The following is a 7,570-nucleotide window of genomic DNA, read 5'->3' on the forward strand; positions in this document are numbered from 1 at the left end:
GGAAATAGCCACCCAAGTACAGGAAGCACAGCGAGTCCCATACAGGATAAACCCAAGGAGAACCACACTGAGACACACAGGAATCAAATTGGCAAAAATTAAAGACAAAGAAAAATTATTGAAAGCAGCAAGGGAAAAATGACAAATAACATACAAGGGAACTCCCATAAGGTTAACAGCTGATTTCTCAGCAGAAACTCTACAAGCCGGAAGGGAGTGGCATGATATACTTAAAATGATAAAAGGGAAGAAACTACAACCAAGATCACTCTACCTGGCAAGGATCTCATTCAGATTCGATGGAGAAATCAAAACCTTTACAGACAAGCAAAAGCTAAGAGAATTCAGCATCACCAAACTAGCTCTACAACAAATGCTAAAGGAACTTCACTAAGTAGGAAACACAAGAGACAAAAACAAACCCAAAACAGTTAAGAAAATGGTCATAGGAACATACATATCGATAACTACCTTAAACGTGAATGGATTAAATGCTCCAACCAAAAGACACAGGCTCGCTGAATGGATACAAAAACAAGACCCATATATATGCTGTCTACAAGAGACCCATTTCAGACCTAGGGACACATACAGACTGAAAGTGAGGGGATGGCAAAAGATATTCCATGCAAATGGAAATCAAAAGAAAGCTGGAGTAGCAATACGCACATCAGATAAAATAGACTAAAATAAAGAATGTTACAAGAGACAAGGAAGGACACTACATAATGATCAAGGGATCAAACCAAGAAGAAGATATAACAATTATAAATATATATGCACCCAACACAGGAGCACCTCAATACATAAGGCAATTGCTAACAGCTATAAAAGAGGAAATCAACAGTAACACCATAATAGTGGAGGACTTTAACATCTCCCTTACACCAACAGACAGATGATCCAAAATTAAAATAAATAAGGAAACAGAAGCTTTACATGACACAATAGACCAGACAGATTTAATTGATATTTATAGGACATTCCATCCAAAAACAGCAGGTTACACTTTCTTCTCAAGTGCGCACAGAACATTCTCCAGGATAGATCACATATTGGGTCACAAATCAAGCCTCAGTAAATTTAAGAAAATTGAAATCATAACAAGCATCTTTTCTGACCACAACGCTGTGAGATTAGAAATGAATTACAGGGAAAAAAACATAAAAAAACGCAAACACGTGGAGGCTAAACAATACGTTACTAAATAACCAAGAGATCACTGAAGAAATCAAAGAGGAAATCAAAAAATACCTAGAGACAAATGACAATGAAAACACGACCATCCAAAACCTATGGGATGCAGCAAAAGCAGTTCTAAGAGAGAAGTTTATAGCTATACAAGCCTACCTCAAGAAACAAGAAAAATCCCAAATAAACAATCTAACTTTACACCTAAAGGAACTAGAGAAAGAAGAACAAACAAAACCCAAATTTAGCAGAAGGAAAGAAATCATAAAGATCAGAGCAGAAATAAATGAAATAGAAACAAAGAAAACAATAGCAAAGATCAATAAAACTAAAATCTGGTTCTTTGAGAAGATAAACAAAATTGATAAGGTATAACCTTCGAAGACTGAACCAGGAAGAAATAGAAAATATGAACAGACCAATTACAAGTAATGAAATTGAAACTGTGATTAATTAAAAGTCTTCCAACAAACAAAAGCCCAGGACCAGATGGCTTCACAGGTGAATTCTATCAAACATTTAGAGAAGAGCTAACACCCATCTTTCTCAAACTCTTCCAAATAATGCAGAGGAAGGAACACTCCCAAACTCATTCTATGAGGCCACCATCACCCTGATACCAAAACCAGACAAAGATACTACAAAAAAAGAAAATTACAGACCAATATCACTGATGAATATAGATGCAAAAATCGTCAACAAAATACTAGCAAACAGAATCCAACAACACATTAAAAGGATCATACACCATGATCAAGTGGGATTTATCCCAGGGATGCAATGATTCTTCAATGTATGCAAATCAATCAATGTGATACACCATATTAACAAACTGAAGAATAAAAACCATATGATCATCTCAATAGATGCAGAAAAAGCTTTTGACAAAATTCAACACCCATTTATGATAAAAACTCTTCAGCAAGTGGGCACAGAGGGAACCTACCTCAACATAATAAAGTCAATATATGACCAACCCACAGCAAACATCATTCTCAATGGTGAAAAACTGAAAGCATTTCTTCTAAGATCAGGAACAAGACAAGGATGTTCACTCTCACCACTGTTATTCAACATAGTTTTGGAAGTCGTAGCCATGGCAATCAGAGAAGAAAAAAATAAAAGGAATACAAATTGGAAAAGAAGAAGTAAAACTGTCACTGTTTGCAGATGACATGATACTATACATAGAGAATCCTAAAGATGCTACCAGAAAACTACTAGAACTAATCAATGAATCTGGTAAAGTTGCAGGATACAAAATTAATGCACAGAAATCTCTTGCATTCCTATACACTAATGATGAAAAATCTGCAAAAGAAATTAAGGAAACAGTCCCATTTACCACTGCAACAAAAAGAATAAAATACCTAGGAATAAACTTACCTAGGGAGACAAAAGACCTGTATGCAGAAAACTATAAGACACTGATGAAAGAAATTAAAGATGATACAAAGATATACCATGTTCTTGGATTGGAAGAATCAATATTGTGAAAATGACTATAGCACCCAAAGCAATCTACAGATTGAATGCAATCCCTATCAAATTACCAATGGCATTTTTTACACACGTAGAACAAAAAATCTCAAAATTTTTATGGAGACACAAAAGATCCTGAATAGCCAAAGCAGTCTTGCAGGAAAAAAAGAGCTGGAGGAACCAGACTCTCTGACTTCAGACTATACTACAAAGCTACAGTAATCAAGACAATATGGTATTGGCACAAAAACAGAAACACAGATCAATGGAACAAGACAGAAAGCCCAGAGATAAACCCACACACCTATGGTCAACTAATCTATGACAAAGGAGGCAAGAATATACCATGGAGAAAAGACAGTCTCTTCAATAAGTGGTGCTGGGAAAACTGGACAGCTACATGTAAAAGAATGAAATTAGAACACTCCTTAACACCATACACAAAAATAAACTCAAAATGGATTAGAGACCTAAACGTAAGACCGGACACTATAAAATTCTTAGAGGAAAACATAGGAAGAACACTCTTTGACATAAATCACAGCAAGATCTTTTTTGATCCACCTCCTAGAGTAATGGAATTAAAAGCAAAAATAAACAAATGGGACCTAATGAAACTTCAAAGCTTTTGCACAGCAAAGGAAACCATAAACAAGACAAAAAGACAATCCTCAGAATGGGAGAAAATATTTGCAAACAAATCAATGGACAAAGGATTAATCTCCAAAATATATAAACAGCTCATGCAACCCAATATTAAAAAAACAAACAACCCAATCCAAAAATGTGCCGAAGACCTAAACAGACATTTCTCCAAAGAAGACATACAGATGGCCAAGGAGTACATGAAAAGCTACTCAACATCACTAATTATTAGAGAAATGCAAATCAAAACTACAATGAGGTATCACCTCCCACCAGTTAGAATGGGCGTCATCAGAAAATCTACAAACAACAAATGCTGAAGAGGGTGTGGAGAAAAGGGAACCCCCTTGCACTGCTGGTGGGAATATAAATTGATACAGCCACTATGGAGAACAGTATGGAGGTTCCTTAAAAAACTAAAAATAAAATTACCATAGGCTTCCCTGGTGGCGCAGTGGTTGAGAGTCCGCCTGCCGATGCATGGGACACGGGTTTGTGCCCCGGTCTCGGAAGATCCCACATGCTGTGGAGTGGCTGGGCCCGTGAGCCATAGCCGCTGAGCCTGCGCGTCCGGAGCCTGTGCTCCGCAACGGGAGAGGCCACAACAGTGTGAGGCCCGCGTACAGAAAAAAAAATACCATATGATCCAGCAATCCCACTACTGGGCATATACCCAGAAAAAACCATAATTCAAAAAGACACATGCAGGGCTTCCCTGGTGACGCAGTGGTTGAGAGTCCTCCTGCTGATTCAGGGGACACGGGTTCATGCCCTGGTCCGGGAAGATCCCACATGCCGCAGAGCGGCTGGGCCTGTGAGCCATGGCCGCTGAGCCTGTGCGTCCGGAGCCTGTGCTCCGCAACAGGAGAGGCAGGCCACAACAGTGAGAGGCCCGCGTCCCGAAAAAAAAAAAAAAAAAAAAAAAAAAAGACACATGCACCCCAATGTTCATTGCAGCACTATTTATAATAGCCAGGTGATGGAAGCAACCTAAATGCCCATCGACAGACGAATGGATAAAGAAGATATGCTACATATATACAATGGAATATTACTCAGTCATAAAAAGGAACGAAACTGGGTCATTTGTTGAGACGTGGATGGACCTAGAGACTGTCATACAGAGTGAAGTAAGTCAGAAAGAAAAAAACAAATATCGTATATTAACGCATGTATGTGGAACCTAGAAAAATGGTACAGATGAACCGGTTTGCAAGGCAGAAATTGAGACACAGATGTAGACAACAAACAAATGTGCACCAAGGGGGGAAAGAGGCAGGGAGGTGGGGATGGTGGTGGGATGAACTGGCCGATTGGGATTGACATGTATATACTGATGTGTATAAAACTGATGACTAAGAAGAACCTGCTGTATAAAAAAATAAATAAAACAAAATTCAAAAATTCAAAAAAAAGCCTTATATTCACATTCTTGGCCTAGTAATTCTGCATTTAGAAATTTAATTTTTAAGGTAATTTGCAAAACACACAAAGATTAGCGTATACAGATGTTAACCTGTCAACAAGAGGAGACTGATTAAATAATTATGAATATTATACAGTAATGAAAAATAATGCTTTATAAGAATATTTAATGCCATAGGAAAATGCTTGCAACTTATAAATGGGGAAAAAAGCACTTGTAAAGTGGAATCTATTAGCAGTTCTTAATTTGTGTCCATACATTGCAGGTAGTTGACATGACAAAGACATATCATTTTGCTGGGGGAGAGGAGTGGGAAGGAGGAAGTGGTTTCAAAGATTTCATCAGATACTCAATGTCCCAAACAGGCTGAAGAACCATACTACACAGTAAGAGCCCTATTTTGAAATAAATGAGTAAGTACTAACATTTACTGAGCCCTTAAAAAGTAAACGGCACTATGCTAAATGACTGGACATATATTAACTTTGATCCTCAGAACATTACAAAGTAGGTAAATTTTCTCATTTACAAATCCTTGTCACATTTTTTTTTTTTTAGCCGCACCACGCGGCATGCCGGTTCTTCCCCAAACAGGGATCGAACCTGTGCCCCCTGCATTGGGCGAGGAGTCTTAACCACTGGACCGCCAGGTAAGTTCCCTTGTCACATTTTTTTAAGGGCGACTGCTTTTAATTTCCATAAATTGTAACCTGTTGAAAGGCCGTGTCCTTTTCTCCAATTATACTTCTTGGAATTTATCCTAAAGAAATAATCAAGAAAGTTCAGACAAATTTAGCTTGAATGTTACCCACTTATCATACTGTTATTCATCATAGCAAAAAGCAAACAAACAAACAAAAAACCCCACCTAAATAGCTATCAATAACAAGTCTGTTAAGTAAATAAGTCAGTTAAATACTATGCACCTATTTGAATAAAAAATATTTAATGGCACTGAAAAATACTGAAGATAAGAGTTATAAAGACAGGCCAGAGCAAAATTTAACTGTTACTTTCTATATGACCTTGTAACTAATCACTCAAGTCTGTCTTCTCTTGTGTAAAATTGGAAAAATATACAACTTCACAGGGTTGTTGTGAAAGTTCCATAAGAGATCTTATGAGAATGCACTAGAATCTCCTCACACTTCTGAATTGAGATCCTTTCTGAAGAAATAATATTTAAACTGAGATCTGGGGGGTAAGTACGTAAGAGTATGAGCAATTCCAAAGGAAAGATGGGGGTGCAGGTGGACAAGCCCATTCCAGGCAGGGCCTCAGATTGGTGAAGGCCTGCTTAAAAGACCACTTAAGAGACCACAGCAGATGGTTAGATCTCATGGTGCCAAGGACAAGGATAGTTAGAGACAGTGACGACTGACAGCCATTTAGAAGTAGATTCCATAGCATTTGATTAGTGAACAGATGTTCAGGAGTTGAGAAAAGGGCGATGTCAAGGATGATTTCCAGGGTTTTGGCATGAACAACGGTGGGGTGGATGGTAGCGCAGTGAACTGAGATGGGGATCACTGGAGGAAGAGCAGGTGTGGGACGAGGGGAGGTGGGAATGGTGAGTCAGTTTTGAACTTGCTGAGTCTGAAATACATATGAGCCATCCAAGTGGAGGTACAGTTAGTAGATATGCGGATCTGGAGCTCAGAACACATCTCTAAGCTGGAGATACAAATTTTGGAGAAAGCATAGGGTGTAAAGAAAAGTACTGAACGCCACATCTAGGATACGGATTGGAGGACCTGCTTCAGCAATTAAGAGGGAAACCAGGGGAGTGTGACATCACAGCAGCTAAGGGAATACAGTAATTGGAAAGTCACTCATATCTTTCCCAGGTCCAATCCTTCCTCGAAACCTTCAAAAATGCGTCATAATTCCCTTGTTGTCAAAATGCATGCACAAGTAGAAGGTGCAGGGAGCGCGTATCCAAAGGCGGCTGGCGCTGGGGCCGGGGGTTCAAGGTTGTGTGGGGCAGTTTCCTCCGGCCCTACCGGGAGAGGCCGAGGACAGGACGGCCCAGACCACGGAGTTCGCAACTACCACCGTGGGCCCCGGCAGAACCAGTTACTTCAAGGGCCATACAGGCTCGCAGCAGCTAGTGAAGTCTGAGGGGAAACGCTGGGGTGGGGGACGAGCACGGGTACTCACCATAGCGGTTACGTGCAGCTGATACATGCGCCGACGGCCGGCCAAGCACAGGACGCTGGCCCGGAACTGGCGTCATCGGGGGCGGGGCTTGGGAAGACCGACTACAATTCCCAACATGCCCTGCAAACATACGTCACGGGGCGTACCACCACGCCACATCTCGCGGATGGATAATGGGGCGGGAAGCAGAAGTCTCCTTTTCCGTAAATTCTGTTGAGTGCGTCATTCGTTTCCTGCAGACACTCTTACGTCTTTCTTGATGCGGATTCGAACCCTCCACGTATCCTCCAGTAGGGTTCGTTCTTGGAATGGATTCTTCCGTAGCCGGGGTAACGCGCCACAATAAACCCTGAGGCGAGCGGAGCGTGCGGAGCAGCCTCGTAGCGACGTCCAGGGCGGGAAGCGCTCTTGCGGGGCTGGCTCGTGTTCTTGGTTGCTCCTGCAGCAGACTTAGCCCGGGCAGGAGCTGGGACGCTTTGATCTCGCTAGTCGGATTGGGTGCCCTTCACAGAGGTGACTTGGTCCTCGCAGACGTCAGGTGTTGTCCTTTAGATACCTACATACTCTGAACCTCCGTTTCCCTAATGGGACATCATTTTCCTCATCACCTCAGCCAGTTTTCTGTCCCTCCTTCAAACCCTATCCCCCTCCCCACCCCCCCACCCC

General features: G+C 41.0%; 1 protein-coding gene across 1 annotated transcript in view; it reads left to right on the top strand.

The window, feature by feature from the left end:
- Positions 1-7,284: 7,284 nt before the first annotated feature.
- Positions 7,285-7,570, top strand: part of CFAP96 (cilia and flagella associated protein 96) — a 15,851-nt gene continuing 15,565 nt past the window's right edge. The window contains exon 1 of the mRNA XM_007466532.1: positions 7,285-7,402. The gene's annotated coding sequence lies outside the window, so the exon portion shown is untranslated. The remainder of the gene's footprint in view (positions 7,403-7,570) is intronic.

Source organism: Lipotes vexillifer, unplaced genomic scaffold, assembly GCF_000442215.2.
Source record: "Lipotes vexillifer unplaced genomic scaffold, Lipotes_vexillifer_v1.1 scaffold951, whole genome shotgun sequence".
In the NCBI taxonomy this organism is placed as follows: domain Eukaryota; kingdom Metazoa; phylum Chordata; class Mammalia; order Artiodactyla; family Lipotidae; genus Lipotes; species Lipotes vexillifer.